The sequence below is a fragment of the Spermophilus citellus genome (genome assembly GCF_964194105.1).
Source record: "Spermophilus citellus genome assembly, chromosome: 1".
NCBI lineage: Eukaryota > Metazoa > Chordata > Mammalia > Rodentia > Sciuridae > Spermophilus > Spermophilus citellus.
This window is the reverse complement of record NC_138182.1, coordinates 43343736-43367895: the sequence shown is the minus strand read 5'-3', so window position 1 is coordinate 43367895 and position 24160 is coordinate 43343736.

The window sequence follows — 24160 nt, the reverse complement described above, 5'->3', positions numbered from 1 at the left end:
GCTGGAGGGCTACCCCCCTAGGGGGTATTCAGGGCAACTAGTCTCTTGCTCTTCCTGCCCCTACCATGTGCCATGTTGCCCCCGCCCGGCATCCCGCCACCCCTGTCCGCATGCTCCATGTGGAAATATGGCTCAGGGAACACTGGAAACCACTAAGATACCCCGCTCTGCTCCTCAAGTCCTGGACAAATAGAAAAGTCAAGCTGGGTAAGGACAGGCTTCCACCCTGGTCAGATTGACAAGAGTCGGCCCTACCCAGTGGAGAGAGGAGGGAGTGGAGGGGACAATTTGGCATGAGGAGAGCCATGTCAGATGGCTCCCGCAGGCAAGATGTTTGAGGGGGTATCCTGCCAGCTGGTGGGCCGAGGGCTTCATGGAGTGTGGGGTCATCAGTAAGAGGAGGGAGTAGAAACTTCGAGGGTGGAGGAGTTTGTGCAGTAGGAGTGTGTTGACTGGGAAGAAGGACGACAGCATTCCAAGATGTTGAGACGGTGTTTCCTGGGCCTGGTCACTTTCAGGTTATTGGGAAATGTCATAGCACTATGGACTGTCGCTGGGAAAGTTCGCAAAAACTTTAAAGTCAGTCGTCGTCACTCCTCAGCATCTTCTAAGGTTTTATGTGCTTGGAAAGTTTCTCTGACCCTTCCAGGCAGAATAAGCATCCCTCACACACTTCACTCATCTTTTCTCTATTACATCCAGAGGGTCTTCATCTGATTTGCTTTACTATGTACCCCAAGTGCCAGGAACAGTCCCTGGCACATGGAGGAGATTGGCAATGTTCCACTCCCCGCTCCCTCACCCCTTCTCCCTCCTATTTCCACACCCATCATCCATCGACTTCCAATATTTTTATTCGGGATTTAAGCAAAAGTCTTCATGAGCGAATGAAAGAATGAATAAACGAATGATTTGATCACCCATCTTCCTATTAAACAGTAGCCCTTTCTAAAAATTATTTCCATATCCTATACCAATGCCTGACACACGGTAGGTGCTATATAAGCGTTTTGGGTTTTTGTTTTTTGTTTTTTTAAATGAGGCAAAAGTATCCAACACCAAAGACCAAAAAAAAAAAAAAAAAAAAAAAGGTTCCAACATCAACTGCAGGCAGTGTTTGCTCTCTGGCTGCCCCAGAAATCCTTTACTCCCACCCAACACCCCCACCCCACCCCCTCATCCCTTGCCTAAAATCTAGATGAATTTCTGAGTTGTTCTCTCAACAAGCAATACATTCACGTCTTTCCCCTCCAAAAACATGTGTGCAAATCATTTGCTTTGGCTAAAGATCAAGCCAGGCAAATGTCTAGACCCCTCCAATGGCAGAAAAATAAACACAGGATGGAGTAAGGACACGGCCTAAAGCAGGAGAAAATGTCTACCACCTTGAGTTCATTTGAGGAGCTTATTTTGTAAGAAATGTGTATTTGTAGAATCATAAATGAGAACTTGCAGACCTCCCAGGCTCCCTACTAATCCCCTCCAGAGGACATGGCTCGCAGGACAGCACCTCCACCACCAAATCTGCATAATAGACATAATTACTATTATTAGGGTGAGTGACAGCAACACTGTCATTAAAAATGTTGCATAATCTTACTTTCTTGTTTTTGCCTATGGTAAATTAAGATCATTTCCATATCCTCTTGAAAGGATTCAGCTGTCCGGCTTCTCTTTCTCTTCCCATTTCCCTCCCTCCCCTCTGTCCCACTCCCCCCACCCTCACCCCTTCTCCCTCCTATTTCCACACCCATTATCCATCGACTTCCAATATTTTTATTTGGGATTTAAGCAAAAGTCTCCCCCTTGCCCTTTTAATTTTGGGTTGTGACATCTAAGACATGGTCACTGCCCTTTATTTAGGAGATCTGGAGCCATTATTCATCACGATCCACCCCGGAGGGCTTGCCCAATTCTCTAGCCTTGTCTTGGAATGACTGCCTTCTGTTTCTGTGGTTCCGGTAGGAAACCCACTGGTCACTTTGTACTGAACTCTTGATGTGGCTCCTTGGCACTTGGAAACTGAGGTGTTTTTTTTTTTTCCCCCTACAGAAAATGTGGTATGTATTTATTTTATTTAATTGATTTTATTTTTTTAAATACATGACAGTGGAATGCATTACAATTCTTATTACAGAACTGAGCTTTAAGAGGCCACGTTTCAAGTCCATCCAAAGGAGAAGCCTGGGGCAAAGGCTAACGGTTTAGCTCTGAAAAGCAGGGAATCTGAGTGGGAAAGAGCAAGCCCAAGTATTAATCCAAAAAAACTACAGGCAACTATAAAATCGCCATTTGTGTTCACTGCTTAGTGCTACAATTTCTACAAGTCATTACCTTAGTAGTTTAAAGTAACAGATTTATTCCACTATAGTTATGGAGGCTTAAAGTCCCAAATCCAGGTGCTGGGCCCCTCAGAAGCAGCGAGAGCAGGATCCTTCCCTGCCTCTCAGCTTCCAGAGGCCTTTTGGCAATCCCTGCTGTCCTTCGGCTTTTCAAGGTGTCTCTCCAGTCTCTGTCTGCGTCCTCTTACGGCCTCCCTCCTGGTGTGCTTCCCGTGGGTCCTTGCCTCTTCTTAGGGCCCATTCTAATCTATATGATCTCATCTTGACTCATCACCTCTGCAAAGACCCTACCCCCAAATCTGAAGTTCCACCTGGACATGATTTTGGGAAGGTCACTATTCAACTCAGCCCAGGATTTAAGAAACATAGGAAGAGAAATAGATTTTAAAAAATTTTCCCCTGGATTTCTTCATGTTCCCTTGTATAGCTTTCAAACATCACCTGGGAGAGAAGCAATGAATGAATATAGTTGGGTTTGGGGGTACTTTTCTTGTTTAATCCAAAAGTTTCCAAAAAGCTAATTTAAATTTAGAGGCTTCAAAGTTTTGTTGTTGTTGTTGTTGTTGTTTTCAGAGCAATCCTCAATGTTACTTTCAGCCCAGTGTACACATCTCAACAGAAGAGGATCCTTTCCTTCTGGGTGTCCCACCTCCAAGACCAGGGACTGCCTTAGAGTGATTCCTCATCTGAGAAAAGGAGGGTTTACCATGAGGACAGCAGAAAGTCCAGGGGCTGGTTGGGTTGGTGGCCCACTCCTGTAATGCCAGTGACTTGAGAGGCCCAGTCAGGAGGATCCCAAGTTTGAGGCTAGCCTCAGCAACTTAGTGAAAGCCTGTCTCAAAATAAAAATAAAAATATGGGCAGGGGATATAGCTCAGTGGTAGAGAGCCCCCAGGCTCAATGACCAGTCTCTGTCATAACAAACAAACAACAATAAAATAAAATAGTCCAGGGGCTGAAGTGTGTAGGAAAATACCTGAGGCCTTTCAAAGTCTCATTTTAAAGTGACATGAGGCTCCTTTGTATAAATTTCATACAAATAGACTTGTCTTAAACAGGAGTCCAGTCATGGTAACTAAAATTAAGGTTTCTTTCCTTTATTAAAAGAAATTTGCCATTTCCTGTGTCCACACAATCATGGCAAAAGAAGGCAAGTCAGTTCTCCAGATGTTTCAGGTCCCAGGACCCATGTTTAAATGACAAAAACATAAAAATAAACCGAATGAATTTATTTTTAAAAAGTAGCACACTGGTTCTCAGTCAGAAGAAGCTTTGCCCCATGTTGGGCCACATCTGCAGACACTTTTCATTGTCACCACTGGGCATGTGCTGCAGGCACCTGGAGAGCAGGGATGCCACTCACCCTAGGGCCCAGGATGGTCCTTCTCAGCACAGACTACTCTGTCCAGCTCCAAGCATGAAGAGTTCCAAGGCCAAGGAGTGCAGTTCCAGTGCTTAGAAAATCTCTTTAAAGCCACACATCAATCTTGTTTCTCTCCTGCTCGAATGGCTGCACGTTATCTTTGAGAATTTGAGCTCTTTGGCCTTTCAGACCTTCTAGAACTTTCCCCAAGCTTCCCTTTCCAGCCTTCTCTCTTACTATTGCCCAACCTGTCTACCCCCACCCTGGGCCTGCCCACACACCGCTCAAGGCCTTCACAGCTCTCCCAACTTTAAAAGGTCCATTCCAGCCTCAGCTCTCCACCCAAACCTTCCCTGTCCTCCAAGGACCGGAGGAGCCCTGCCTCCTCAAAGCTCTCAGGACCCACTCTGGCTCCACCACACGTCCCTCTCCACCTCAGGACACTCCAGGACGTTCTTCTCCTCCTGTCCCACCAAGATACCAGCTCTTTTCTACCTCTGTCCCCCTGGTTCCTCGAGGGACCAGCTGCACCTTAGGATTCAGCTTAAATGACATCACTTCAGAAAGGACCCTCCTGATGTCCCTTTCACTCCCTAAGTTCTCTGTCACCACTGTTTGGTTCCTCGGTACTACTTGTCACCATAGCGCCTCCTGTCTACTCGTAGGCCTAGCTTACTTCTCTCCTGCGTTTTTTCTCACACTAGAATATTCATGCTGATGACAGGAACTTTTCAGTCTTGTTCTTCCATATGCCCCAGCCCCTTCACAATCCCGTGAGTCGGATTCAAGAAAAGGTTTCAATACTTATTTGTTAAATGAATGAATAAACACTCTGACTCATACACGGGGGGGGGGGGGGGTTGTTCCTGAACTCCTGGGGTATCTCTCTGAATCTCAAGAGCAGAGCTGCTTTGCCCTGGAGGAACAGCATCATGCATTAGATGAATAAGTGTCTGCCACACTTTAATATCTACAGTTTCCTTGTATTTTATTTATTTATTTATTTATTTATTTATTTATTTATTTATTTATGGGGGCAGGGGTACTGGGGATTGAACTCAGGGGCACTTACTGAGCCACATCCCCAGCCCTATTTTGTATTTTATTTAGAGACAGGATCTCACTGAGTTGCTTAGCGCCTCATAGTAGTTGCTGAGGCTGCCTTTGAACTCGCCATCCTCCTGCCTCAGTCTCCGGAGCCGCTGGGATTACAGGCCTGCACCACCACCGCTGGCTTTTCCTTGTATTTTGGATTTAGACTCCTCAGTAAGCTTGTTACACAGATAATTCTAAATAGTTGATGGAGGAAGCAGGAAGCAGTATTCTGATTGGTTAGTAAACTAACATGTAGGTGCTATATGCTGATGGGGATTTCACAATTGTTACACTTCTACTATTTGATAGCACTGCTGTACCTCATTTATTATCACTGGGCCTTTATGCTCTTTCTGGGGACAAGTTTCTATTGGTCTCTTTATCAAACTCTACTAGTTCCTTGCTCTGCAAAGATCTGGCCAACAGCCTCTCCACTGCCATTGGGCTTTGCTCTCTGGGGCAGATGTGAACGAGAATTGGGACTGGACTTGCACCACATTTTCCCATAATTTTCTCCAGTCACCTGTGGTAGAGAGGCTATCTATCTCCTGTTATTCTCTTTTATTCTATGGTTTTAGAATCTTCAGTTGGGAGAGACACTTCCTTAAAGACCATTTCTCCCAGATGCCTTTGCACTTAGTCATGGCTGCGAGACAGAGTTCTGGATGGTGGGAGGCCAACAGAAGCTATCTGTGCACACTTAAAAGATGAGTGCCTTCCATTTTCCTCTCCTGGTTCAATGTAGACATGGCAGTGCCCAACATGCAGATGAGGGCAATGTCCAGTGATGGCAGAACAGTGAGACTGAAGGTGAATAGATCAACAACATCACAGCTGCCACGCGGCCCTGATGAGGGGTCGAGACAGTTCCAGGCTTTTCTATCTTCTCCACTAAGAAAATCAGCAGCACCATTTTTCCAAATTGAGGTAAAGGAGGAGTATGTGCATATTGCTCAATAAAACCAGGAAAAATTCTGGATGTTGAGCCCATGTGTCCACTATGTTCCTCAGCCAACTCTGCCGTCCAGGCTTCTCTTCATTGGCCTTCCAACTTTTTTTTTTTTTTTCAGTACCAAGGAGTGAACCTGGGGATGCTCAACCGCTGAGCCACATCCCCAGCCCTTTTGATGTTTTTTTTTTTTTTTTTAATTTTGATTCAGCATCTTGCTAAGTTGCTTAGGACATATTACATTAATGAGACTGGCTTCAAACCTGCAATCCTCCTGCCTCAGCCTCTCAAGCCTCTGGGATTACAGGTGTGCACCACGATGCCTGGCTGGCCTTCCAACTTTGATCTTGTCCATGGACACTGCTGAGTCTGCACAAAATTATCTGAATAGCGGATACCTTGAGAGGCCCTGAACAGGCGTGTCTTCTGCCAGCAGTGCTTCCTACATTCCCACATGGAATTTGCCCCTTTCCCTTTTCTCAGTTTTCCCTCAGCTTTCATTTACTGCACCAAGACAGAAGCAGTTCCCTTGGTCCAGCCTTAGAAATGCCCAGAACATGTGCTCTGAACTTGCTACTGTAGATTGTTTTCAGGTTATTAGAGACCCTTCAAATATTAACACTCTTTATTGAAAGCAGGACTATAGATGATCAGGACTGGGAATGTCACTCAGTGTAGAGCGCTTACGTAGCATGCACCAGGTCCTGGGTTTGATCCCCAACAATGCAAAACAAAATAAAATAAAGTTGCACCTGATTTCAATGAGGCTAGTGAGGACTAACTAGTCCAGACTGATGCTGGAGAAGGAAAAGGAGGAGAGGAAGAGGAGGAAGAAAACATATGATTACAGTGTCCCTAAGCAATCTAAATGGAAGCAGCCAGGTAGGCAGGGAGTCAACTTACCCACACCACAGGTGTTCAACACCTGCTCAGGTACTATCCTAGACACTAAAAATATATCAGTGAATGCACAGATTAGGACCCAGAGATCCCACTTCACTTGGAGGGAGACAGACAAGGAAGAAGAAAAGAAGGAACAGAGGAAGGAAAGAGAGTAGAGAAGAAAAGGGAGAATAGGAAGAAGAAAAAATAAGCCATTTCAGGTTTTGATAAGAGCACTCTGAAGAAAATACAGAGGGTCAGAGACTCTGACTGAGCTGATCAGAGGCTTAAAGATGCCAGGCCATTCATGGGGATGATGGTCCGGGGAAGGAGGCAGCGGAGGACAGTGCTCTCGGCAGGAACACTAGGTATACTCAGGGGCAAGTAGAAGACGCTTTGCTACAGCCACGTGAATGAGGCGGGAAAAGCATAAAATGGTTCCGCTCATATTCCTTCCAGCCCCTCAAAAGTCCACTCCAAGTGTTGGAAAGATGAGGAAAACAGAAAATGGGAGGCCCACATTTAACCAGTGTTCTTTGCAATAAGAAGAGAGGAAATGAAGGAATCTCTGGAAATCTGGCTTCAGGTTCTGAATGCCCCTGACATGCCACTGTCCCTCAGAGAGTACCCTGCCTGCAGAGTTTCTGCGTATTAAGTGTGATCATGACAATAAGTGCTGACAATCAACAGCAGGACAAAGCTTCACTGTTTGATGTTCAGTGTCTAAAACGCATACCTTCTAGCCCATGTGGATTCTAAAGCTTCCTTTCACTAAACCTGCATGCTTGATGGAACGACCCATCCTAAAAGCAGGGCTGAGCCTCTTAAACCAGAAGATTCTTGCCTTGAACCCCCTGCCCCTTCTTTTCCCCCTGCATTTGTGACCAAAAGCCCAGACAGCCTCAACTCAACTTTGAGTGATTCAAGACAAGGGATCCAGTCGTGCCTCTGGGATGGATGAGATGGGCTCATGGGACTCTATGTCTTGGACTTCAGATTGACCTTTGAAATGAACATTACTATCTCAGAGACTGCTGTCAGGCAATTGGGATGTAGATTCTAGAATTTACCTTTCTTCTTCTTCTTCTTCTTCTTCTTCTTCTTCTTCTTCTTCTTCTTCTTCTTCTTCTTCTTCTTCTTCTTCTTCTTCTTCCTCCTCCTCCTCCTCCTCCTCCTCCTTCTTCTGTCATATGATAACTTATGCCTGTTTCTGTGGCATTCCTCCTGTTCTCCTTAATTTCTCAGAAGCTGTTGCTGGCAGGTCCTCAGTCAATTCATTGTCTGTGCCATCAACGGGGGTACCATCATGGACAGGCCACGGTCCCTCCCTTGAAGAAGCTCAAGTCTAGTGGGGAACACAGATACTGAGCAAGGAATTTCTGGTATAAGTGCTATGGAGGACAGAGTTAGATCCCTTTGGAAATAGCTATCTAATGTCCAGCTTTGGCCCAGGAGCTCTTGAGAAATTAATAATTCTATCCTTTGAAGATTGTTATAGTGAGCCCTGAAGAAATAATAGAAGCAACTGGTTTTTTTGCTGCCCGCCTGCATTACGCTGTCTCCCTGAACCTGGCTTTACCTCATCTTTCTTACTCAGGATCAAAATGGACTTTTGAGCAGTGTTAACACAGAACATGGCGGAGTGGTGGAGAGAGCCCAGCATTTGGCCTGAGATGATCTGGGCTCAAATCCCATCTTTGCCTCTGAGAACTCTCTACACACTCTTAGGATAATAACCCCCATCCCCTCTCACAGGGTTATTGTGAGGATCAATGGGATCATTTACATGAAAATGCTTTGCAAACTATAGTGCATTATTCTCATGTCAGCTGCGGTTCCACAAGTCTTAGCATATTCTGGACTTCAGCTTTTCCTGACACTAATATACAGATTCCTGCTATTCTTTTGTGACACCCTTCATTGCATGCCCCTCCTTCCATCTTTTGTTTGCGTTCATATGAAATCCCAGAGATGATGGCTTTCCCTCTCTGCCCCCCTTTAAGGCCTCTCCCTTTCTTCCTTGTGATTTTCTGAAATGGTACAGATATGGTGTCATTTAAGGCTTCACCACCTTCTGGTATCTTTCAGAGTCATCCTCAAACCCAAATCTCACATGCCTCTTTTCCACTTGAACAACCTAGAGAACCAGAAAGTTCCTTTTAATCCAGATAAAGATTCTCTCTCTCTTTCAGACTAGGGTCAAGCCAAGATCATTCTGCCCCATTTGGTGATGGCTCTGGAGGCACTACATGGAAACCATGGGTCAGAATTCCCTGCAGTGTCTGATACAATGTTTCAAGCCTTAGCAGCTATTGGTCCTCATGCTCCCAAGTTTTCAGAGCACCGGGAGACTTACCTCAAAATAGGCCTAGTCAACCCAAGAAAGCCTTGCATGCTTGGCTTTGCTGGCTGCCATGTGCCCCTTTGCGGCCTCACCAGGGACCTTGACCTCAGCCTCCCAGGCAGTTTGCAGCAGAATGCCAGATGCAGCAAGCTTGGAGCCGATTTGCACCTGCCCAGAGAGGCAGGTCATTTCTCCCAGGACAGGAAGCAACACAAGCATAGCTCTTCTTGGCCCAGGCAGGCCACCATTAACCCAGTGAAGTTACTCCCACTCTATTCTGAACTACGCAGAGGTCTTTGCATTGGGGTGCCAGGTGACATCAAGGACCAGGGTTGAAGAGGAGCCTTGAGGCCAGCCAGCAAGCAGAGGCTGTGGGTTAATTGGGTGTTTAAGTACAAACAGGTGAAAAGTCAAGCATACCTAAGGGGAATGAGCATCACCTTTTCCCTACACCATTTTGAGAGGTTGCTGGGTCATTGCAGTCCAGATACAAATCCTGCATTGGAAGCACCTTGCTTCGGAGACAGGAACAGGGAAGCAAGTAGGATGGATGACAAAACGCCAGGTTGTTGAGGTGAGGTGAGGGGCCAGCATAGCCCCTCCCACTCTGGGCAGATAAGCTGGGGACCTAGCAGGGTCCTCATCCCAGAGTTCACAGCTTTCTTTCCTGGCCAAAGCAGCATGATAAACACAGAGAAACATCCCCCAGAACATTAAAAAGGATGCCACCCTTGTGCAACAACCCAAAGTCCAGCAGAACGGGGGCAGCACCCCAGCTCTCAGCCTCCGACCTTTGCTTTACCAAGCTACGGTCTCCTTCTTTGGAGTGATGAATGAGGGATCCTGGAGGGTGTACGTGCATTTTCAAACAGAGATCCAGGAGCCATTTGGTTACTGCACAGGACCAAGTCTTTTCTTTCTTTCCTTTTTCTTTAGCCTTCTAAATTCAATCTACCCATCTTCCATAGCCATTACTAAATGTCACCGAATCCCCCCTGTCAGACAGAAAGTACTATTGTTTGCTTGGAACACGGGTTTGTCGATATGCTAGGATAGGACATATCTTACAGACAGCAAATCAAGAAGCATTCTGAAAAATAAGCACTGGCAAAAGAAAAAAAAAAAAAGTAACTGTATATTGTCCAAAACACTCATGGGGGAAATACTATCATTTTTCATTGCTGCAGTGGACTTTTTAATTCTGAGTACTTGTTTAAAATGTGTGTCCCTTTAGGTTATGACAATGAAAGCCTAAGATTTTTGTTGTGTTTTTTTTGGTCATGATTTTAGAACTGATTAAGGGTTTTCTTGGAGTTATTTAAGAAAGTGTGCTTTTCTCCTTTTTTTTTTTTTTTTTTTTTTTTGGTTTTGGTTTTATGGAAATGTTGACCCATCAGGATTTACTTAAATCCTCCTTGGTTATGGGCCTCCCAAGACAAAGCCATATCCATGGCAACCACAGGCTGCCAGCACAAGAGAGAGACACATCCAGACACAGAGTATAATAGCTCTGTTGACTGATGACTAAGATCTTGAAAGCTCTACTGTACATTCCCACTCGCAGCTCAGGCCTAGCTCCAAGTCGTCCTCATCTTCCAGGCCCAGCATCCATAATCAGAGCCCCAGAAGGAGACAGAAGCCCATTTTCCCAGCCCTGGGGGCAAAGGATGGGCTGCTTCTCCCAAGTTCTGGATGATCCTGTGGGAAATAGTAGGCCAAACTTCGAGGGAAACTGGAAGAGGGCGAGTCATGAGGACACCTCTGGTGACTTCTTGGCCTTGGGGGTTTCCTTACCTAGCTGCAGCTGGGAGCAGCTGCCCTCTAAGGCCATCCCTGCTCCAGAGATAGGCCCTCGGGGCTTAGAGGCCCAGACAGCAAGAGCAGGCCCACTAGGTTCACGGGCAAGTGTTTGGCAATTTACTCGGACCCCCTTCTTACTCCAGTCTATCTCATTCATCAGCCTTTTCCACGTGGCAATAAAAACCTAGGAAACATACCCACCCCAGAAAAGCACTGTGCACGCCAAACACCTCCCAACTTTCTGACACACAGTCACAAAACAAGCACACACACATTTCTCACCTCCAATAGCTCACTGTGATAGGTTGGACTTGTATTTGACCAAATTTATGGGCAGCGATTGATTTGGAAATAGTACTGTCGATTCCATTTTACTGCATATATCAGAACAATTTCCTACTAATTAATATGATTTTTAAAAAAATATTTTAAAAATATGTTTTAGTTGTTGATGGACCTTTATTTTATTGATTTGTATGTGGTGCTGAGAATCAAACCCAGTGCTTCACACATGCTAGACAGGCGCCCTTCTACCGAGCTACAACCCCAGCCTCTAATATGATGTCTTGACTTTTAGTTTTAGAAATATCCAGGGACAAACTCTTCAGTTGCATACATCTGAGACAATTGTTCAATTGATCCAAATTTATTTTTTTGAAATGAATCTGCACAGCTCAGGAGTCTATATGATGGAAAAGGCCCTAGTGTGTGCTCTCAGTCACCCCCAGGCATCAGGATGTTTCAGAGATGTCAGCCTCCTGTTGGCCTTCATTTGTTGCTTTCACCTTTACATGTGGATGATTGGGTTGACTCTTGAGTGGCAGGGCTGGCTGTGAATGAAGGGACAAAGCTTCAGGTCAGTTATCAAACCCCTTCCCCCAATCTGGGGGGGAGGGGGGGTGGATGGTCCATCTTCTCAATCTGAAACAAAACTTGGGTGTGCTGAGCCTTGCCATTTTAGCTGTAGGTGATATAATTTACTTAATCAACATTGTTAACCATTCACCAAATGCTCTTCTCTAGAATTTGAAGATCTGTTAGTGCACAATCTAGATCCCATTAGATCTTTCTCAACTGAATCAACATTCTCCTCGACAGAGTGCTACCTTCCCTTATTGTTCTTTTGCAAGCACAAATCAAGATGGTTTAAAAAAAAAATCTTGTAAGATGGAGTTTTGGTCTGCTCCCCTTTAGCTGAGTATGGAAGACCCTGGGGAGATTTATGAGAAAGAAATTTCTATATTAAGAATCACAAACATTTGAGATTTTATTTAAGGGTTAGCAGAAACAACTGGTACTTTCACATGCTAGAAAGAGACTAATGTCAGATAAGATAGATAAAATAATAAAAAGGGAAAATGAACTTTATCCATATTAGACTCAGCTAAAATTAAAAATATAATGAAAAACTTCGAAATTTAGAGAGAGCTTTGTACCTTTTAAACATGATCTTTGTACTGGGGATGTAGCTCAATGGTAGAGTGCTTGCCTAGTGTGCATGAGGCCTTGGGTTCAATCCCTAGTACCAATAAATAAATAAATACATGTGATTTTCTAGGGACAAGATATAAATACAGGTCTGGGGCTGTAGCTCAGTGGTAGACCGCTTGCCTAGCACATGAGAGGCCCTGGGTTCGATCCTCAGCACCACATAAAAATAAATAAATTAAATAAAAGTATTTTGTCCATCTACAGCTAAAAAATGTTTTGAAAAAGGATATAAATACAAATGCATATAATTATTTTGCTCCCAAGTAAGTCAGATCCCAGGAGTTTGTAACTGTCTAGTCTCCAATTCAATTCCTCTTTTCTTTAGGTTATGTCCATCCTAAGGCAAACAGACCTACAGAAAAAGCCACATCTCTTCTTTCAGGAATATTATTAAAATTTAAGTCTTTTGTGAGCCTATAATTCATTCAAAATCGAAAAAGTGCAGTGAGAACAATAAACATGAGGAGACTAATGAGATACGTAGACTCAGTTTACCAACTACAGTTTGTCAGCAAGCCTAAAAGCACATGACACATAGGTGAAGTTAAATGGCTGACGAATGAGGACAACTGGCTCTGGAATAGGTGGATAGAGAGCACACGGAGGGAGGGCCCAGAAGAGGCACTGGTCTATGACTCCATCTGCAGATAGTGGAAGCAGCAGCTTATTTTCCGTGGTTGCTTCGTTTTAAGGGCCCAGGTGTAGACGCACACCTCTGGCTCCACGGCTGAACTGCAGTGCAGCCACCTGGCCCTCAGATCCTCTCCTCCCCACGGATAGGCTTACTTGTTTCTCCCAAGGCTAAGTTGGGGGAATCAAGTTCATCAAGCCTTGGGGACGTTCTGAGGGATCAATTGTGCTGCCAATACAAGATTCTTTTTTGAAGTTCATGTCTTGAACTCATTCTCCAGCTTCTGTGTGGGCCATAAGCCACTGGCAAGTAAACTGAGCTCAATACCAAACAGAATGTGTGGCACTGAGGTGGGTCACTATTACTCCCCCGATTCGGCCCACCCTGGACACTCCAGCTAAACCCATCCTTTTCCAGCAAGATGCCCGGCCAATGCCAAGTTGAAATGCTTTAAAAGCCAGCAGGTCTGGTCTGAGATCCTCGGCTACCCCCACTCGTCTCTTTTTGAGCACAAAAGCCAGTCCCTCATTGTAAGCGGTTGCCCAGCACACGGCTCTGAATGGAGGAGCCCTTCGCAAATCCTTTTCGCTGGGCCTTGTAACATGAGCTCACGCTCCTTTTCTGGCAAGGACACTGTGGAAAATTCCCTGTACATAGAGAGCTGGCTCCATTGCCTAGCAATTCTACGAAGTTACCTCTGTGCTGGTCAAAAATGGAACACCCAAACCATCCTCAAGCACCAGGATCTAAAACAAAGAGTTCTCCTGGCACTGACAACAAGAAACAGGTCCCAGCTTACAGCATGGGGCTTTGCTAAGGATTTAGAATAAACCTGGCTCTGAGCCTAAGTCACAGTGACTGCTGTAACTGGGAGCCTGCTGGGACCTTAGCAGGCCCCAGATATTGCCAACGTTTTGGCAAAGCTATCGAGCCCATGTACCTTTCTCTGTGTCATCATTATCATCATCTGTAATCATGAGCAAACAACGACTGATTTCATAAAGACATGAATTTGGGGAGGGTGCTGGGGGGATCAGGTTGCCCTGGGAGCAGCATCTGCTTTGGCACCTACCCAACTTGGGATGACTGTCGACATGTGACACCTTAGGAGAAGTTGTGTATTTTCTTCAAATCCCACTTCCTTCACTTAAAAAAGAAATAATGAATTATTTTTAAAAATAGAAAACAAAACGCCTACCAGATGAGGATAATATGAGAATGATTAAATAAATAATGTATATGGCTGCTCATTTTTTTTTGAGGGGGGTACTGGGGATTGAACCCAGGTTCACTTAACCACTGAGCCACATCCCTAACCCTTTTTTAAAAAAAAAATATTTATTTTTTAGGTGTAGATGGACATGACACAATGCCTTTACTTTTATGTTGTGCTGAGGATCGAACCTGGATCCCCCTTAGGCTAGGCGAGTGCTCTACCGCTGAGCCGCAATCTCAGCCCTTTTTAATGTTTTATTTAGAGACAGGGTCTCACTGAGTTGCTTAGTGCCTCACTGTTGCTGAGGCTGGCTTTGAACCCACAATCCTCCTGCCTCAGCCTCCCGAGCTGCTGGAATTACAGGTGGGCACCACTGCGCCTGGCTGGCATGCTGATATTCTTGCCTTCTCTTACGGTCCTCCTCTTCCAGTCCTTTCTTTTCTCAAGCAGTAATTTTCAAACTCTTTTAACTGTGAGAGCTTTTAAAAAGTTCAAATGAATATGTATACAGAAGACAGACATTGAAAGTAGATTACAAACCAAAGTGTCTACAAACGAAGCACCTAGTTTTGTCCCTTCTTCCTTGCCTTTATGGTGGCTTCCAGAACTTAAACACCATAGAGACAGGCTTCCTCATTCACTGGGAGTGCAGGTATATATGCCTGCACCCACCTTCCACAGCCCAGCAATTCCCCACCTTCCCAGACCTGGGAAACTGAAATCTTCCCAGAGAGGACTCTGGTGTGTTTAGAGTTTAAATAGAAGCCCTTTGGACCAGCGTTCTCCCTATTCTGGCATTTTCTCTGATAAATTCACTTTCTAAAGGGATGGCTGGGCTAGCAGCCCAAGAGCTCTTCCCAATCCCGAGACTCGATTGTTCTTGTTGAACAGTTGGATCAATTGAGCAATTTGCCTCTCAGATATTCAATTGAAAAATTTGTTCCCAGATACTCGTACTAAAACATGATTATGATCATAATTACATACTTATTCTCAAAAGCTGGAAAATTAAATTAAGTATAAGAAGGAGAAATTAGATCACTTGTTTTCAACCTTCTGTAAATAGCCATTGTTGATGTTTTGATCTATTTCTTCCCTGCTTTTATGTATATGTGCTCTACTTATATAAGCATATCAATAGGTGATACAAAGTTGGACTCAAACTATACATATAGTTTGGATTCTGCTTTTTTCCATGTCATTAAATAATATTGCCTATAAATAATACTAGCTATAAAACATATCATACAGAAGTAAAGTTTATTCATCCTCCTATTGCAGTTTCTTTTAATCATTTTGAGCATTTTTTTAACTAAAATGATGTGGTATAGAAAACATCTGTGTACATAAATCTATCTTTGTCCTGCTTTGATGCTTGATGTATCAAAGATATAGATTCTAGCTAGGTGTGGTGGCACACATCTGTAATCCCTACAACTCAGGAGGCTAAGGCAGGAGGCTTGTAAGTTTGAGGCCAGCCTCAGAAAATTAACAGACCCTGTCTCAAAATAAAAAATAAAAAATATCTGTGAATATAATTTAGTGATAAGAGTGCCCCTGGGTTCAATCCCCAGTATTGGTGGGGGAAAAACAAGATATAGATTCTAGAATCAAGAAGCACATTTATGGCTCTTGATATGTATTATATGCTAAATAGTTTTCCATGAAACTCGTATCAGTTCATCTTCCCAAAAGAGTAAAAAAAAAAAAAAAAAAACCTATTACACAAGAATTTATCATTCGCCAAGAGTGTGCAAGAATCAATATGCCAATATCAAACACCCACTTTACAAAATTATCACTGAGTCTTTAGTAAGTCAGAATCTTTGACAGATTCCTCACAGAAAATAGTGAGATCAAAAGGGATTGTAAAATTTGCAGGCTTTATTAATCAAGACTTATAAAAACAAAATAGATGAACAAGCAGCCCAGAGCCCCTGTTGGCTCATAGGGCACTTTTGCACAAATTAGAAAAAGTCACATATTCATCATGACACTTTCCTGCCACCCACCTGAAAACAATTGTAATAAAGATCAAATCTACCATAAGTGTGACAGGAATGGGGGCCTTTTGAGCCCTACAGTACTCAAAGATGTCTGCCACTGCAGATCTAGAGGTCATTATGCAAAAAGTTGCCTCTGTCCCTGCAGACCAGATGCAGACGGAACGAACCTTTCAACACCTGCCAGGTGTCCCTCTCCACCCAGTCCCTCTCCACCACCCACTGCTCAGTTAGAAAACCCCGAAGCCTTCTATTTGCCTGGAAGGTGTCTGCTTTCACAGGTGTCCCAGCCTGTATTTCCTGTCCTCTTAGTTGCTCCATTTAGATATCCCAGCAGTGCCTCAGATTTGTCAGTGCAGACCAATCTCATTCTCTCTGCCCCAATTCTCTGCTCTCTGGGGATGCTTATCATCTTGGGGTTGTCGACAAATCAACCCTTCCCTTCACACCCCACCACCGTGCTGTTGCTGAATTCTGATTATTCCTCCTTCACCTCCCTTAGCATGTCACTCTCTCCACCTCCCTTGAATGCATTAACCCCAGTCAGGACATTAACGAGCACAGGTGATGGAAAATTACTCCTGATAACTGTCAGATTCTGGACTTAGTGAACACATTTGATGCTTACAAAATCTCCTGCTTTGCTCTACACTCCAAGCTCCCTTTATTAAAACTTAAAATGGAAAATAGCACTGGACGCGGAGGTATCCAGAAGTAAGAAACGAATGCTGGGCTCACTGTCTTGGCCAAAGAGACTTGCTAAGCTTGTGCACAGTGAGAGTCAGCTTAGAAACTTAAGCACAATGAGCGTCAGGGTAGAAGGTGACGGAACTGGACTGGTTGCAGGAGACTAGCCAATGTAGGTAAAATCTACTGAGGGGGATCCTTGATGAAAAGATGAGTTCCCCTGGTCTGTTGTCAAGTGCTGCAAGATCCAGACTAAACCCTGATGTGATGCTCTCCCAGGTGCTGCACACACCAACATTCTAGTTTGGCTACTTTGCTTTTGAACCATCCAGTGGAAATCCTATTGCAGGTGCCATCCCTCCAACTAATCCACGGTTTGGATGAGGTAAAAATCCCCAGATCCCCAGCATCAGACACAGACACACCCCAAGGATCCACTGTTTCCATTAGAATTAATTAATTAATTAATCTATTTCTGTGTTTGGTGAGGGTACTTCCCCTTAGGATGTCTGGAAAAAGATGGAGCGAGGCAAATGCCAGGATGTCTGAATTGTCCCTTGAGCTACTGCCCTGAACATTACCCACCCATTGGTTAACAGCTCATGGCCATAACTGACCCTCTTTCCTCCATCTCCATGGAGAAGAAAAGATGACTGGAAGTAAAGACTTTGGCCAAAGAATTTGGGTTCTTTCCTTATTTTTTTTTTTTTTTAGGGAAGTCATATGTGTGCTTTCTGGAAGGAGATATGCATCTTTCTTTAGGGCAGGGCTGATGATACCAGAAGATGGGGTGGCCAAAGTGATGTTATTATGCTGTGTGCATATATGATTGTGTAATAACAGATCCCATCATTAGGTGCAACTATTATGCACCAATTAAAAAATATGGAGAAAGAGAGAAGAAAAAAAAAAAGATGTAGCTGGCCACACTCAATGGTCTTAGGGTAAGAGGCAGCCAGGCTAGAGAGACCAACATATAATGTAGGGTGGGGGGGTTGGACCAAATGGAATCAGTCAACTTGGAGACTGAGTTCAATCACTTGAATTATCAATTATGCCTACATAATGAAGCACCAATAAAATCTCTGGACAACAAAGTTCAGGTGAGCTTTCCTGATTGGCAACACCCTGTGCATATTGTCACGCATCAATACCAGGAGGGTTGCATGCTGTGACTCCAGAAAGAGAGAGAACAGAAATTTTGCATTTGAAACCTTCTCAGCCTCTGCCCTAAGTGCTTCCTTTGACTGATTTCAGTCTGTATCTTTTCCTATAATAAACCATAACTATGAGTTCTACAGCTTTCAGGGAATTCTGTGAGTACCTCAAGCACACCATTAACCCTGAGGGTGGTTTTGAGAAACCTCTTACAATTGTGGTTGGTGTCAGAAGTGAAGACAATTTTGGGACTGTGCCCTCAAACTTTGCAGTTTGACTAACTCTGGGCAAACGGGCTGAGAGCAGAGTGTAATGTGATCTAGGTTAGTCCACAAGGAAAGCTTTCTTTTACTACCCAGTTGCCAAATTCTGAAAATGAGGTTATGGAATCCTTCTCAAGAGACCTGCTAAAACAGTCTCTTCTTCCTTCAAAAGTGTGGTTTGTGTTGCCCACAGCAGAGGACCAGCCAGGAACTCTAAAGAGCAAGGAGTTCAGGGCTGGAACTGGGGCTGGAACCCTCCCTGAACTTAAATCTCCAGAGGTTACCCATCACATTTATAAAGAAATTTAAACTTCATACCCTATTTATGTGTTTTGGGGTGTGCAGTTTCCCCACTATAATGTGACTTTAGATCAATGCCGGGATATAACAGGTACCCTATTAATGTTTGCTAAATAAGCCAATAGCCCAAACCTAAAGAATCTAAAAATGCATATTTGCCAGTATGATTTTTACCTCTGGCTTCATTTTCAAATTAATTTTATTGAGTTGCAACTCATATACCATATAATTCAGTCATTTACAATCAGAGATTTTTAGTGCAACATTGTAAATATATCAAATCACTACTATGTATATGAAATCACCACTATTTAATTGTTCTGGCTTTCTTTTAACTCCAGCTCCTCTTTCCTCTCTACATGTGATTCTAAAGGAGTTGCCAATCATAACACCCAGTAGGCATCAATTGTAGGGAGGGCCCAGCACCCAGCAAGGACTCATTCCTTTCTAGCACCTCCCAACAGAAAGCTAAGAAAAGGAAGATCTTCTTTCAGGAAGATCAGGAAGCCACAAGGAATGAGTCCCAAGCCACCAGTGCCCAGATCCCTTGCAGCATGGAAGCAGCTAGACTATAAAAACTGAGGATAAATCGGACCCCCAGGTGGAAGGAGACACTGGTTCTGTTTGTCCCCGAGACCTGCCACACCACTTCCCACAGTTCGGTTATATAAACCGATGATTCTCTCTCAGGTTTGAACTGAAGTCCTTGTCCTGCTTACACACTCTCTCAACACATGTTTATTAAATCTCCTGTGTGCAGGGCACTGACCTTGGAATGTACCATCTCACTGGGCTGTGGCAAGTGTGGTAAATGCCAGGAGAGGGAACGTGCAGACCTGAGCATCTCACCCACCATCCAGGCCAGGGGGAACTTTAGGGGAGTAATGACTTTGAAGACATAACCTTAGAAAGCAATAAGTATCAGAAGAGATCCCCGAGATGCTAAGGTAAATCAAAAGAGATTACCATCAGAAGTGAGGGAAGCTGCGTGAAGGATGTGACATTTGAATCGTGTCTTAAAGGATAGATAAGATGCAGATATTTAGAGAAAGGATTTGGGGTAGAGGAAAAATTGAGCAAAGGCCAGATATAAGAAACAGTGTGAAATTAACCAGAACTTAAGGTGCATGAGGGAAAGAGGCAGGAATTAAGCTGCAAAGGGACCTTGGGAGCAAGTCAAAGGCCTGAAGGTTTACAGCAGGGAGCAGCATGCTCAGCTCTGTGCTATAACAGGCAGTGGAATGTGAGCTAGAAAAGATGGGTGAGATGGGGTCAGGAGAAGCCAGTGTGGTGCCTATCAGGAAAACCCAGGGAACAATACAGCCTAAATCAGCACAGCTGATTCAGAAGAAAAGATATGTCAGTGCCATTGAAGAGGTACCAATAAGATGTACCTAATGCTGTAATACAAGGGGGCTCAGGAAGCTGAGACGGGATCATGAGTTCAAAACCAGCCTCAGCAACTTAGCAAGGGCCTAGGCAACTCAGTAAGGCACTGTCTCTAAATAAAATACCAAAAAGGGGTGGGGATGTGGTTCAGGGGTTAAGTGCCTCTGAATTCAATCCCCAGTACCAAAAAAAAAATAATAATAATGCTATATGATTAGATGAGGTGGCTGTAGAGTTTGATATAAAGAGGCTGACTCATAGTGGGATAGGGAGGGAGAGCATGGGAGGAATAGACAAACTCTAGATTGGGCAGAGGGGTTGGAGGAGAAGAGAGGAGGCATGGGGTAATTAATGATGGTGGAATGTGATGATCATTATTATCCAAAGTACAAGTATGAAGACATGAATTGGTGTGAATATACTGTTTACACAACCAGATACATGAAGAATTGTGCTCTCTCTATATAATAAGAATTGTAATGCATTCAGCTGTCATGTATAAATAAAAAAATCAGTGGCAGGCTAGGGTTGTGGCTCAGTGGCTTGCCTCATGCATGTGAGGTACTGGGTTCCATCCTCAGCACCACATAAAAATAAACAAACAAAATAAAGGGGGAAAAAAAAGAGGTGGAGGAGGAAGAGGATGGTGGTGGCAGCAACCAGCATTCCTTGACCTTAAACTGGACCAAGCACTTTATATGCGTTGTCTCAATCTTCACAACCCTATAAGACAGATTCTATTATTATTATTATTTTAGTTGCAGATGGACACAGTACCTTTATTTTATTGTTGTTTTTTTTTTTTTTTTTTTTTTTTTTTTTTTTTTTTTTTTTGTGGTGCCAGGGATCAAACCCAGTGCCTCACGGATGCTAGGCAAGCACTCTACCACTGAGCCACAGCTCCGGCTCCCAGGTTCTATTATTTGACCCATTTTAAAGCTGAAGAAACTGAGGAACAGAAATAAAATAACTTGCACCAAAAGAACCTTGATGACACTTTAGAAAATAAGGAGTGGGGCAGAGGAAACTAGGGAAAGGAGGAAGAGGTCACTTCTGCACAAGTTTAAGATGGCCACTTTCAAGGACCTGAGGCCCCACTGCAGTTTGAATGTGTCCCTGACAAACGAGAATGGTCTTACCTACATTTTCTTAATGAGAATACAACAAGGTACAAGATGCCAGGCTTTCTTAAATCAGGATAGATTATCTTGACCACTCCCCCCCCCACACCATGCCTGTCACTCTGCGACAAAAGGAAATTAGATTCATCTGATAAGCTTTGTTTTTCACAAAATAATGTGGGATGATTACCCTGTACCCTGTGGTCTTCTAGGTGTTTGCAAATTGATTTTTTGATTATTTGTTCCAGTGATTTTCCAGGTATTCAGTGTTTTTCCAAGTTAGATTTACGGTGTGGGTGAGCAAAAATTCATATCTGCCTTCCTTTTTTGTGTGAATATGAATCTTTCATGTTATTTAGGATATTTTCATGCAGAATCAGACATACTCTAAGGGAATATACATCCAGACCTATGTGATGTAAGTCCACTTTTGAGGGACATAAAGCAATCTTCCTGCAGAATCCCTCAGAGTTTATAACACAGGCAAAACCAGAAATGTATTGAGAAATATGGTTAATTCAAAAACCCCAAATAAATTCAGTTCATTGCTTTCTAGAAATGTTTGTAAGATGAATTTTAAAAAATCTTCAATAGAAAGATTACTATGTTCCCATAGCTACACTGTAAACACTGACCAAAAGCAAGATACAAAAGAATTTTCTATCATTTACTTTCTCTGCACTGGGGGCAACCTTCCTGAAGCCAAGTCTTGGAGGGAGTGGCGGTTGACTAGACCAGGAATTCCATTTTGTGAATACATTCTGCTGTGCTTTGGATGTGGTTTGAGTGTGTTCCCCCAAGGACTGAAATTTAATCCCCATTGTGAGGTATTGAGAGGGTAGAAATTTAATCCAACCACGGTGTTTAGAGGTAGGGCCTTCTGGGGGTGATGAGGGTTAGGTAAAGTCATCAGAGTGGAGACCCTAGGACTGAAGACTGGTGGCTTTAGAAAAAGAGGGAAACCAGAGAGACACCTCTGTCCTCCCTATCCCCACGCCATGCCTTGCGTTGTCTTTGGACTCTGCCAACAAGGAGTCCATAAGGGCCTCACCTTCCAGATGTGGCTGCCCATCTGGAACTTTCAGCCTCCAAAACTGTGAGTTAAATAAACCTATTTTCTTTATTTTATTCTAGTAACAACAACAAAAACAGACTAATACAGGATCTAAAGTCTAATACTAGAGAATTGGAGGAAGAAAATCCCAGAACAGACCTTTTGTGGCTCTAACCACAGAGTCCTTTCAGCTCAAATAGTCTTAAAGACTGGTTTTGAGGATGTTTAATGAAAATTATGGCAAAAGGCCATACAAATGCTAACTATAACTTAAGTAACCATTTCCCTGCAAAGTTAAACACTGTTGCAAACACCTAAAAGACCACAGGTACTGGGGAATCACCCAGTATGAAAACTTAGGAACTTGTCCTTAGATGTATCAACTATACTCTGAGTCCCTGAAATACCACAGACCTAGAGAGAGCATTTGTCAAATCTGTGAGACCAAAAAAAAAAAAAAAAAAAAATGCATTTTATGAAAATGAATGATTAATAAGATGAGGAGATCTGACAGCTTTCATATAAATGGAACTCACCTGCTGTCTGAGAGCAAATTTTAAACCAAAAAGACAGGTAGCCCTTGCCCTTGGACTGCATTATTATTATAGCCAGAAGCCCTAAGGACTGCATTATTTCTTGTTGTTTTCCTAAACCCTAAAAAAAAAAAAAAATCCTAAATATTTAGCCCCTTTATTAAGCATTGTGTTAAGCATGCACCTTCAGTCATCTACAGGACCCCTGCCTGATTCAGGGATAATAATATTATCTAACAATAAAATAAAGACCAAATTGAGAAAGTGTGTAAAGTACTTATCCTTGTTCATAATAAGTGCTCAATAAATATTACCTATTATGATTATTAGGATTTTTATTTTCTAATCAATTCTGCTTCTTCCAATAAATGCAAATTATCTGCTGACTGATCAGTTTCTCCTCTAAGCTCTTTAATAGGAATTTTAAGTAAACATATATTTTACCTACTATTTTTCTCATGAAAGATGACATTTGTTTTGTGTCCCTTAAACTCCCAAAGGAGTTTAAAAAGAGAACACACACTGCCTGGCATTTTCACAGTCATTTCTCGGTGTTAATGGCATCCTGGGAACAAATCGGGGAAGCTTCAGAGAATTCAACATGAGTGGGAGAGAAACGTGGCCTCTAAAGGAGTTTTTCCTATTGGCAGAGGTTTGGAGAGGCAAGATGAACTATGCAGCAGAGGATGCACTTATTTGGGTAATGCTTGGAAACTGTCTTGTCACATGGCAATACTAAGATTTCTAATTGTAGTTGAGCGTATCATGAATGTTGAAAGATTCAAAAAACAAAAAACAACAACAAAAACCAAAACCAGAAAGTGTCAAATATGTTAGGTAGTGAAAAGAAAGTGGTATTTTTTGCCATCACCTCGCTCCTCAATATTTCTAATAAGCTCATTTTCTTTTTCGGCTTTTTTCTATCCTATACAACTGGCTCAGTAAGTTGTCTGAATCCCAGGCCCAATTGCACACTGAATTGCATTGCCCTTAATATCTTTTCTGGATATATTGCTTCCCACAAAGGAATGGTTTAGGCAACTTAGGAGCCCTATAAGTTCTAAAATTGCATATTTTCTTTTTCTTTCAAAGAAGAGCATTTTGAGTCGTTTACTTCATATTCACAGTGCAAGGAGAAAATTACGGCAGGAATATACATTTTACCACGCAACCTGCCTGATCCCCTGCAGGTCGGCTCCAATCCCTTATTTCAAAAGTGAACTTTGCTTTAGTGAGCTCTTTGCTTTCCGCGTATGAACCCAGTTCTGGTGGTTTTTGACCTGACCCTCTTATGCCTCATTCTGCCCAGTAGGGGCTATAGCTTTTACTAAAAACACATTCTTCGTAGTCATATAAATTAGCTTTTACTTTTTAAAAGACTGGCGTTCCCACACCGGGAGTCGAACCCGGGCCGCCTGGGTGAAAACCAGGAATCCTAACCGCTAGACCATGTGGGAGACGACGAGGGCCCGTCAGAGCTCAGGCAAATTGAGTCTCTTCACTGGGCTTCCGCCAGCCCCGTCCCGCCCTGCTCCGCCC